The 11,502-nt window shown below is 35.9% G+C and overlaps 1 long non-coding RNA gene across 1 annotated transcript in view; it reads right to left on the bottom strand.

Moving 5' to 3' along the window:
- Positions 1-6,554: 6,554 nt before the first annotated feature.
- LOC131533574 (uncharacterized) overlaps positions 6,555-11,502 on the bottom strand; it is a 34,099-nt gene continuing 29,151 nt past the window's right edge. Inside the window, exon 5 of the long non-coding RNA XR_009269155.1 lies at positions 6,555-6,685. This is a non-coding gene — a long non-coding RNA (uncharacterized LOC131533574). The remainder of the gene's footprint in view (positions 6,686-11,502) is intronic.

Here is an 11,502-nt window from a genome sequence, read left to right as displayed (position 1 = left end):
AGTCTGTGTTTTTGATGACAGATGAAATAAACAAATAAATGGATAATTACTCAACTCTCAGAAACGCAACCCATGTTTGAACCGAAGTCTATTCCTCTGCTAAACTGGAAGACTCTTTTGTTTATAACAGGATGGTTCTTTATTTGACATGATTAGAAAAGATTAATTTCTGTGCTCATATGCTGTTGTTCTTTGATTAATGAAGTTTGAAACCCAAAGGGGTTGAAAAATGTGAGACGCAACTGGCTGACAGTTCCACCTGTGTCCATAAGTGTCCTACTTCTCTATTGCTCTCAACTATCCTTTTCATTAAAGGAAAAAAAAAAAAAATAAAATAAAAAAAATAAAATAAAATAAAATAAAATAAAATAAAATAAAATAAAATAAAATAAAATAAAATAAAATAAAATTTTACAAATATGTATAATAAATCAAATTTGATGTTTTTAAAATAAAATATATATTTATTAAATGACAAATAAAAGCAATTCCATTTAAAAACAATAACACTATAAGTGAATGTAGAGGTTTATATTAGATTTACAAAATGTGCTTATACACGTCATTAAACAACAATTATTCCATTAGTAACATGAGCAAGTAACATGGTTTGAAATAAATAAATAAAATAATATAATAATAAAATATAATAAAGAAGAAAAAGAAAGAAAGAAATCCTTTGCATTAAAATAAAACAAAATAATAAAATAAAATAAAATAAAATATAATATCCTTTCTATTAAAATAAAGTCAAATAAAATACCTTTTACATTACATTAAAATAAAATATCCTTTCCATTAAATAAATAAAATAATAACATAAAATAAAATGTCCTTTCTATTAAAATAAAACAAAACATCCTTTCCATTAAAATAAAATAATAAAACAGAATAATAAAATAAAAATATTTTTTAAAATTTGTATAATAAATCAAATGTAATTCTTTTAAAACAATAAACAGAATAATTAAACAGAAAAATAAATAAAACAAAATAATAAATAAAATAAAATAATTTTTAGTGGCTGATTTTGATGTTATTTTTTTGTTTGTTTGTTTTTTATCTACAAATGAATGTGGAGGTGCATGTGCTTTTAAAATCTATACACACCAAATGTAAATGATGCAAATGAAGCCTTAAAATCAAATTTGCTCTGACAAGTCTTTGCAAATCCCTGCTGTAGTCTGACACAATTATCCCGAAGTAGCGCCAACAAGATAATGGCAGCGGCCGTTCGGGCCTCAGGAGTGAGAATGTGATTAAACAGAGGTTGTTCTCGCTGTTGCTTTAGGGGGTTGAATATACTGCCTGCAGAATAAACAAATGCTTAGTTTAACTGAGTGGCCTTTAACAGAGGAGCTTCCTGGTTTACGATTTGGCTGTTGGAAATGTCACGGTAAAACTGTGGTGTCTGCTCTTGTTTATCTGACCATCTTGAGACGCTCAACACTGAAGCAGGTTTGTTGGCCCTGTGCTTTACGGGCTAGTTATGGGTTGGCCTTTCCGTTCTTGCAATTTCTCGCACGCTGACTTTTAAAAGCACATGACGGATAGCTTTGTTACCGCTGCTCCCAAAATAAGCCGAAAACGTATCGCTCAAAAGTTTTCTGTATTAAGCAAATAGGCTGCTAGAGCATCAAATGGATTGCAGGGGCTCCGCAGACCTCCCAGTGAACCCAAGCCCTGCTGCTACAGATTTAAATTATGCCACACATCAACGTGAAGCGGCTTCTCTCTCCGCTGCATCTGTCTGAGAGCAGTCTGGAAACAACAGCAGATCAGGCTGCAGACAAGACGGCCGGGACAGCTTGATCCAAATGTTGTTTTGAAGTTGTTAACCTTTTAAGGGGACTATGGGAGAATTTTCTGCCTTTTATATTTCAGATTCAATGAGACTAAGTCTGTGTGCGCCACACTGTGGGACATTAAGGAGAGCAGAAAGCCTGTTTTATGGGGTATTACCAGCGTAATAGTTCATCTGTCAACTTTTAGAAAGCAGCAAGTGCTTCTTTTTGTAATGCGTAGATGCAGATTGCTACCAAAATGACAGAAGTTCAACAACATGACTGGTAGAATGTAAAGTCACTGAACATTAAATCAAATGGTGTATTTTAAGTGTATGCAGACTATAAAACATGATGTTGTGCCCTTAACATAAACATTGTTCTATAATAGTAAGTTTAACCCTTTAGAGTCTAAATGAAATGGCATTCACAATGCATTTAATTTCCATAATGGGACAAATTTCAGAGTAAAACAGAACATTATGTGGGAAATTTAGACAGGAACTTGATTTCATTTTTAAGCATTTAATTGGACTCAATCTCTAATCAATGGAAAATATGTTTGCAGAGTAAAGTCAAATAAAATAAAAATAGTTGTGACTCAAGTGCTATTAAAATTAAAACTAAAACAAAAACAAAAAAATCTGTACTTGGAATAAAATAAACGGTCACTGAAAATAAAAAACTTATAAAAATTACAAAAACAATAAAATTACTTAAACTTTTACAAAAATGAAAATGAAAAATATAAAAATAAACATTAATTCAAAATACTGATAAAATATTTTTCATAGTATTTCAATTATACTAAAATAGCATTGGTTGTGACATAAAAGGTTAAAATAATTAATAAAACCACATTTCGATATAATGTCATACTGTCAATATAAAGTCAATTATTATTATTATTTATTCTAAAATGGAAAAATGCTTGCACAGTCTTAAGAGGAAAGGAAAACATATTTTAGAGGTGACATTTATTTATAGCATTTTTGCTATAAAAAAATTGTTTAATTGGGAAAGTGTGCACAGAAGAATAGTAGCATTTATCACAATGTTATAAAATAAGGTTGTCATTTTAAGAGTTAAGAGCCATTCTCAGTCATTCTCGAATCCAGAAAATGACGCAACACTACAACCACAACAAATCGAAGATGAGCCGCCTTTGAGGGCATCAACTCAAGGGTGCGACAGCATCTGTGTGATTTATATGCACGAGGTGTGGAACAACAGGAAATGGGAGCTGTCCATCTCATTTGATGCCCATTGATTGACCAGAGGGCAAAATCACTTTCTCTGTGAATATGACCTGAAAAACGCAAGTGCTCATAATAGCAGCACTCCTCTGTTAGCTATAATCAGCTGCTACACAGTAAAAAAAAAGAAAACGTTTTGCAAAATGTTACACATAAGATAAGGAGCTTGTTTTAAGCATTCACAATAATAAAAAAAAAGGCTCAATCATCAGCATAAATGGGGCCATTTTTCAGCCTGCATGTGTCAGTGGGAGTCAACTGGCCCTCAGTCTACAGCAACTCAATATTCAGATTAACTGTGCTTTATTCAGTGATTTAAATGTTTCAGTTTCTCTCTTAAAGGGATAGTTCACTCAAAAATGAAAATTCTGTCAACATTTTCTCACACGTTGTTCCAAACCTGAATGACTTTTTTCTTCTGTGAAACACGAAAATGTTCACACCATATGCACCATTTATAATATACTGTATATCTAATTCTAATAGATATATTTTATCATATATATTTATAATTTATATTATATTTATATAAAATATTTTTTCTAAAATGTTTTAAATTCTACAAAAGGCACAGAAAATCTAAAAATATTATCTATAGAATACTTAAAACATTTTAAAATGAATGTAAATTATGCAGATAAAAGACCAGCTTTTTAAGGCAGAAAGAAAAAATAGTAATATAATCAAATGTGGTAATTAAGTTAATAAAATATTTTTAACATTGAATAAATATTTGAAGTTAACATGGTAACTTTAACAAATTAATTTTCTCAAATTTACTGCAGACACCAAAACACCCTTTTGTGGCCCCTCCTGGGGGGTCCCAGGACACTAAGCTGAAAACCCCTTATATGGACTATTTTTATAGTGCTTTTCACCACAAGCGTCCATCCTTAGCTTAAAAACTCTCCTAAATATGTATATTCACATTCCATAGAAGAAGAAAACTAGAGTATTTTATTTGTATTTTTTTGCATGAACTATTCCTTTGATTCGTTTCAAGTGAAGCGCACCGTCTTTATTTTTACCCATGCATTCTTTGTAAATCTCCACTACTGAACAGCCAAAATTTTTCTGGTTATTTAGATGTTTGGGGTTCTGTGGGAATGGAGGTTGCTTTGTGCGCTTTCTCTTTCTCTCTCTCAGTGGCCCAGCTGTTATCTCACAACCATGGGGACGGAAGAAATGTTTTCTCACTCTCTCCTTCTCTCTCTCTCTCTGTGCCTCTGGCAACAGTAAACTCACCTTCTCTTCATGAAATGCTGCTTCTGTGTTTGAGAGGCTGTGGAATTGCTCAGGGGAGCAGCACAGGACTGCAGCACTGCCACCGCGACTTTACAGCCCCATTTTTCACCCGCGCAGAAATAAATGAAGAATCAGTACATCACGCATGTTATAAAAATGAAAGGAATGGAAAAAGATTTCCAAGTCATTCATACTCTAAAGCAGAGAGACAGAGAGCGAGCGAGTGCCAGGGTGAAACTGTCCTCCAGGTGAGTAGTGAAAACAAAGTCGCCTTCGGGTCCTTAAGGCAATTCTTAGAGGCCCCACCCACAAGTGATGATGTCATCCACAAGCATTTGTATCTGGGGTGAAACAGACCCTGCGTCCCAATGTGCATACTATCCACCCTATCTGCCCTAAATAGTATTGAAAATTACTAATATCCCATAGAATTTAGTATGGGTAGTATGCACATTGGGACGCTATTTAGCCCTCTCTTAAAGAAACAGTTCACTCAAAAAATGAAAATTTGCTGAAAATGTACTCACCCTGAGGCCACCCAAGATGTAGATGAGTTTGTTTCATCATCAGGAACAGATTTGGAGAAATTTAGCATTAGATTACTTGCTTACCATTGGATCCTCTGCAGTGAATGGGTGCCGTCAGAATGAGAGTCCAAACAGCTGATAAAAACATCATTATAATCCACAAGTAATCCACAAGAATCCAGTACATCAATTAATGCCCTGTGAAGTGAAAAACAGCCTATTTGGAAGAAACTATTTCATCATTAAGGAGTTTTCACTTTAAACTGCCGCTTCAATAGTTTTGCCTGTAAACGGTGCTTGATCTGTGCATATTTCTCTCCTGATTCAGGATGAGACTCATTTTTCACCGGAGAAAGCAATATTGTGAATAGAGGACTTGTTAGACTTGATAAACTGGAGTCATGTGGCTTACATGTGGATTATTGTGATGTTTTTATCAGCTGTTTGGACTCTCATTCTGACGGCACCCATTCACTGCAGAGGATCCAATGGTAAGCAAGTAATGTAATGCTAAATTTCTCCAAATCCTCGGATGGCCTGAGGGTGAGTACTTTTTCAGAAAATTTTCATTTTGGGGTGAACTATTACTTTAAATACTTTTCTCCTTTTTGTATTTTCTGTTCATCATTTAGTTTTTTTTTGTTTTTTTTTGTCATTTTGAAACCACAAGTCTGGTGGGCTAGAGCAAATCTACAGCAGGTCAGAGGGGGAGATTTACATTTTAAACCATTCAGTAAACATCCACCATCCAAAATGGAGAGAAAATGACAAATGAAAGGAAAGTGACTCCATAGTTTAATAATGGAATGGACTTTACACCACTGATTTGTCATCTCAATCATGGCACGTTTTGTTTTCAGTTTGCTTTGTAAGTGAATATCTAATCAATATTCTGTTTCTTGATATTGTGATACATGTAAATACATTTGTATATGCATCAGTTCGCTGACTGAAATCGCTCTATTACCAAATTTAAACATAATACTGTATAATTGACACATAATGCCGTGGGCCTGCGGGGGCGTCCCGTACGCCAGTGCTGAGGGCCTCGAGTTTGGATGAGAAGCCGAGAACTTCCCACTACAGGGCAAGAATTATGAAACCCCTCGCTCACTTTACTAAGGAAACTGAGATACGATGTGTTTGTCTTTGGGCCAAAACACAGCTGGCATCTTAAAATGCCTGCCTAGCCAAAATCAGTTTTAAAAATGCAAAACAAATACTTTTTTTTCCCAAGAAATTTCCATGCTGGACGGACGCAGCCATAACCCTGAGGCCTCTGTTTATTTTAATTTAAAATAACTTTATAAAAGTTATTTGATTCCAGTAAGAACAAATTCTTGTGTGGTGCATGATGCATCATCTCTGGGCTGTGACTAGATGAATCTCGCCAAGAATACGTCTGCATTATTTCACCCTATTTCAGAATAAATAAGACAAAAAAAGAAAGAAAATGAAAGCAATTTTTAGGACATCTGGGATATTTCAGAAATTATTTTTCAGAAAATAAACATAAGAAAATATTTCAAACCAGTTTTAGGAATTTTAGGCCATTATTTCCATGACAATTAAGCATATTTTGTGCTTTTGTGTCTTGACAATTTTACTTGTATATGCATATGAAAAAAATGCATATGAAAAAAAAATGTCCTAATAGTCCATAAAAATGTTTCATTTCATTATCGTGGGTGAAATCTGCCTTGGACATGTTTTCATAATACTTACCCAATTGGTTCTCCTGTCTGGTTTTGTAGCTTCCCTCTGTGGCTCATGGCCATAGGAACCAGTAGCAGCACAGACAGCATCACAATGGATCAGCGGGCAACATGAGGCCACCAATCAACATGAGACATGGGCCAGGAGACAGAGCACTCTGGGAAAGGAGAAGGAGAGGTGAGAGGTGCAGGTTGGTTGGTTCTTGTGTGAGCGTGTGCGAGTGCATGTGGTGTTTCTGTCTCCCTTGTGTGGGTTGAATCAGCTGCAAAGGCCTGTCATGAATTCTGTTTTCCTCCTACTGTCTGTCTGTTGTAACACACTCCACACACTTTAGCCTCGTGGTCTGACCACGTTAAAAACTTGTTTATCCCTTTTGTAAGGAACCAGGCTTTAGTAAGTCAACATGAAGGTTACCTGGATGATATCTCCTATCTTAAAATTTCTTCACAAGTTAACTTGGCGTGGTATGGCACATTTAGGAGCTTCAGTGTGTATCATAGTGCATCAGCACGTTACAACACAACCAGTACACCAGTAAAAATATTTGATATGATATAAATTTGTGATCTTGAGTTTATACGTGTTTTGCATTAATTGAGGTTCATTATATATATATATATATATATATATATGCATATGAATGCATATGCGAACCTGGACCACAAAACCAGTCTTAAGTAGCACGGGTATATTTGTAGCAATAGCCAACAATACATGGTATGGGTCAAAATTGTTGATTTTTCTTTTATGCCAAAAAATCATTAGGATTTTAAGAAAAGAAATTGCTCTCACTGCTCGTTTGATATTGCTTATCATATAATATTTACATTTACATTTACATTTATGCATTTAGCAGACGCTTTTATCCAAAGCGACTTACATTGCATTCAAGTTACAGTTTTTACATTTTATCAGCTCTTGCTTTCCCTGGGAATCGAACCCATGATCTTGGCGTTGCTAGCGCCATGCTCTACTATTTGAGCTACAGGAATATTAATATAAATATTAGACAAAAACTAGGGGCATGTTTTGCCCCCAATATCTTGACTTGTAGGGCATAACTGCATTCATGGAGTTGTTGCCCTGAATCATATTTGTCAACAGTCAACTGTCTGAAATGTAAGACGATGTACAGGTGTGGGGGCGGGGCCAGTGTGTTAACTGCATTAAAATATTTTAATTGCGTTATTTTTTCATAACTAATTAACGTATTAAACTGACAGCCCTAATATAGTATATATTTATATGAGGATAAAAATATTTTTATACATTATATTTATTCATATTTTAATAAAATATTTTCTCCCTTTCTAAACATGTCAATATATTATGTCAATTATTCATATATATGACTGTACAGAGTGTGAAAAAAATTTAAACTCATGAATATATATTCATTTTATGAGCGCTGTAGTTGATGTATTTCCATGGCTTGATGGACAATGACGCAAACTAGGCTGGATCACCTGACAATATCCGAAACCGACCGCACGCATATTACAGACATTAATTTTTACATTTTCAATACACTTTCAATGAAATATCGGCCACTATATTTATAATCCAATATTCAAAATCTAACCAATTTACCTGAAAAATCAATGATACATTGGATAGAGGATTACACCAGGGCTTTTTTAATGTTGGCAAAGAGTGTTACTCTTCAAACAAAGGGAGGGAGTGTGAGGAAAGGGTAGGGGGGAAAAAAGGAAAAAACACATATAGAGAATCAGTGTCATTGACCTTAAATCACTCTCTGGTGTCTCCAGGGAAAGGCCTTTATAAACTAATGGATGAATTGCCTCATTTTTTCACCACGGCACAATTAAGTTGCCTGAAGCGCAGCGTGGCTTTTCCAGCAAGAGCCCCTTTATAGCTCTGAATATGAGGGAGACTTGATTTATTCCGCAGAAAATGTGTGGAATATGAAACGCTTTAGTTGCCGACAGAAAAGGAATAAATATTAATTGTCTCTCATTAAAACGGCGACGTGAGAGATTGTTGTCGTGGAGATGACAGTAATATTTATCATGAACATAAAGATATGATTACGGTCATGCTAACTGACGTAGCCGTGACTGATGGCTTAAAAGCACTGAATGCTTCGAGTTCAGATTGTTCTGAAGAACCAAAACCTTTTTTCTGTCTGTCAGTGACAATTCTCAGTGCGTTTTGTATTACATATTAACAGTGGAATCAACACAACACACATTAGCCCTCATGCTAACCCATATATTTATTTGCTGTAGCTGCATGTGTGTCCCTGATGAACAAAAAAGGACAGCTTAAACCAGTCTCAGCTCTTGTACTGTACTGTACTGCTACATTTCAGACCGGTCTAGTTTACCGGTTTTAGAGGGGTTTTGGGCACTGACCAGCATCTAAAGTTAGACCATCCTGGAATATATTATGGAGCAACAAACTGACGTGTAATTTGTTTCATTCATACTCAACACCGGAGGGCGCCCTCACACAAAAAATTCCACTAGTGCGATTCATAAGAGTAATAAAACAAACGACTTTCCAGGAAATCCCTTACATGGACAAAGGCATCCAGCTGTTGCTGCATGTAGCTGAATAAAATGTTTTGTACAATCAAACATGGTGAGAAACAGCATGCGATTACTACAGTATATGGTTTATCTGTGTTCTTAAAGCCATCTCAGGTATTTTCATATGGATTATGGATTATGTGCTAATCGACATAGCCTTTACGCAAGTTTGGAGTAAAAATACATAGTTATTCTCAGATATTGTCGTAGCATTTTAGTCTGTTTAGTGTAATTGCTCCTTTTGTATGCAATGGTATATATGAAATCTCACAAATGATATCAAACACCCAAATATCACTTAATTAGACTTATTTTCTATTTAGATTGACATTTTAGGCTTGATTTTCTAACAGGATCTGGCGACACTGAGGCTAGTTCGCTGACAATGAAAATCAAAAGGTAGGCCTATATGCAACAAAAGCCCCAAACTTCTAACACTTATGGTCAACATCATATAACACAGTATACGTAGAAAGTCAGACAGGAAACAGCTTCCTCACTTTACCTGCCTTAACCACACACCAGACCAGATCAAACAAAAACCCACTTATTGAAAATGAAACCAAACAAAGCAAATTCATTTCATTAATGCTACAACATCTAGACTGAAACGAATCATGACGGATGATTTAGTCATGAAAAGGAAACCAAAAAGCCCCTCTATGATTGACACGATCCTTATTTGTACATGTAAAAACCACCCAAATCCAATACATACAGATAAGGAAAGAGACAGACAATTATGGAAAGCCACGGTGGCGTGAACGCCGATTTAATATTCCACTTCAAATAACAACTTCCGCCTATGAGAAATGGCTATTTGCACAAACGGAATGAAGCATCATTAAGACGGAGGTCAGGCGACGCTGTTCATTCCTCCACAACATAACAAGTACGCAGCTCCGAAAATACTTAATGAACCATAAATAGTGATCTAAAGAAGCTTCCACGTGACTCTGCAATGTGTCTGTGGGCTGTTTACATCTTGCCAAGGGTCAGCTCGCTATTCTCACCCTGAAATCTGGTGTTCTATAGCCTTTTTTTTTCTTTTGCTTTCTCTTCGTCTTCCTTTTCGCCTCTTCTGATTGTTTGTTTGTTTATTTGCCTTCTCTTTTCGACTTCCCAATATATTCTCTCTCTCTCCTGCTTGCTTGCTTTCGCTTTTAATATAATAGAAATATGACGTCTAAAAAGCACGAGGCTGCCCGCCTTCACATTTTAGCCTGATTCCGCCAATTGTTTAATGTAAAAAAATGTATTTTTCCACGAACGAATCCCTGGGAGATGCATCAGCGAATAGAACCCCAAGGCCACATTGGAAGCCGGCAGCATTAACTGATGGTCTTATTAGCGTTTACAGCCCTCTCTCGTTCTCAGAAGTGCCATGACAACATGTGTACGTCCTAATGGGCATCTGTATCTTTCTATGATTGCTCCCAGTGACTGCCAATCAGCTGAAACGCAGCAAGAGCCTTAATAAGTACAGCGGGCTATTTACCGAGCACCGGGAGCGGAGTGACGGATGGGTCATAAACGTGTACCTTTCGGATCCATCATATGGAGATTTCGTTTGATCGCACAAGGGCTGCCTTTATTTGCTCTCCCAAGAGCTACGGGGCATCAGTGTCAGGCCGGAGATGAGATCCACAGAAAGGTACGGATGGAGACGGAGTGTGTTTGAAGGCTTCATGTTTGTGTGTTTTCTAAAAAGGGGAGAAAAGCGAAATGCTGCCTTTGTGTGCATTTGTCGCGCCTTGAGCGAATCTCCTCTGGGCCTGTCATGGAGTTCCTCCGGCAGAACACACAGTTGGTCCTGTGAGCTGCACTATTGATTTGAAAATTACTGGCCTGCATAGTCACACCATCTGTTCTGTTTACTGCAAATGCCAAGCAACATTTCCACAGCGGGCTCTCGTTCTTTACGTGTCTTACGAGCGAGCTTGACTGTTCGCGGTGAAAAGTCGACAAACAAGCCAAGTGGACAAAGTAAACACGCATATATTGAGTGTGTTTGGGGCTGTTTGCTTTTATATTAAACATCTGTGATGCCAATTTTAATGCATAACAATGCAAAAGAAACGCTTAGTCTACATCATGGGTTCGATTCCCAAAGAATGCATTTACTGATAAGCTGCTTTGATAAAATGCATTTTGATTATTTGTGCATAATGTTTTTTAGAACATTCTTTGAGAGTTCAGACACAACGACCATGTTTTTTGGACATAAAACACACACAAAGGGTGAAGAAGATTAAAAGGCCTCACATTCACATGAAGCCACTAAAAAGTGTGTGTAAATGTGCTAATTAGTAGGGATGCATGCCATATTGAGATTTTGGTTGCAAATAACATCTCATTTGGCTTTTTTTTTTAATAAATAAAATATTTATTTCTTTTTAATTTAATAAAAATATGAATGTTT

Source organism: Onychostoma macrolepis, chromosome 24 (assembly GCF_012432095.1).
Source record: "Onychostoma macrolepis isolate SWU-2019 chromosome 24, ASM1243209v1, whole genome shotgun sequence".
Taxonomy (NCBI): domain Eukaryota; kingdom Metazoa; phylum Chordata; class Actinopteri; order Cypriniformes; family Cyprinidae; genus Onychostoma; species Onychostoma macrolepis.
The sequence above is the reverse complement of the archived record's forward strand: the minus strand, read 5'-3'. Positions and strand labels throughout refer to the sequence as shown.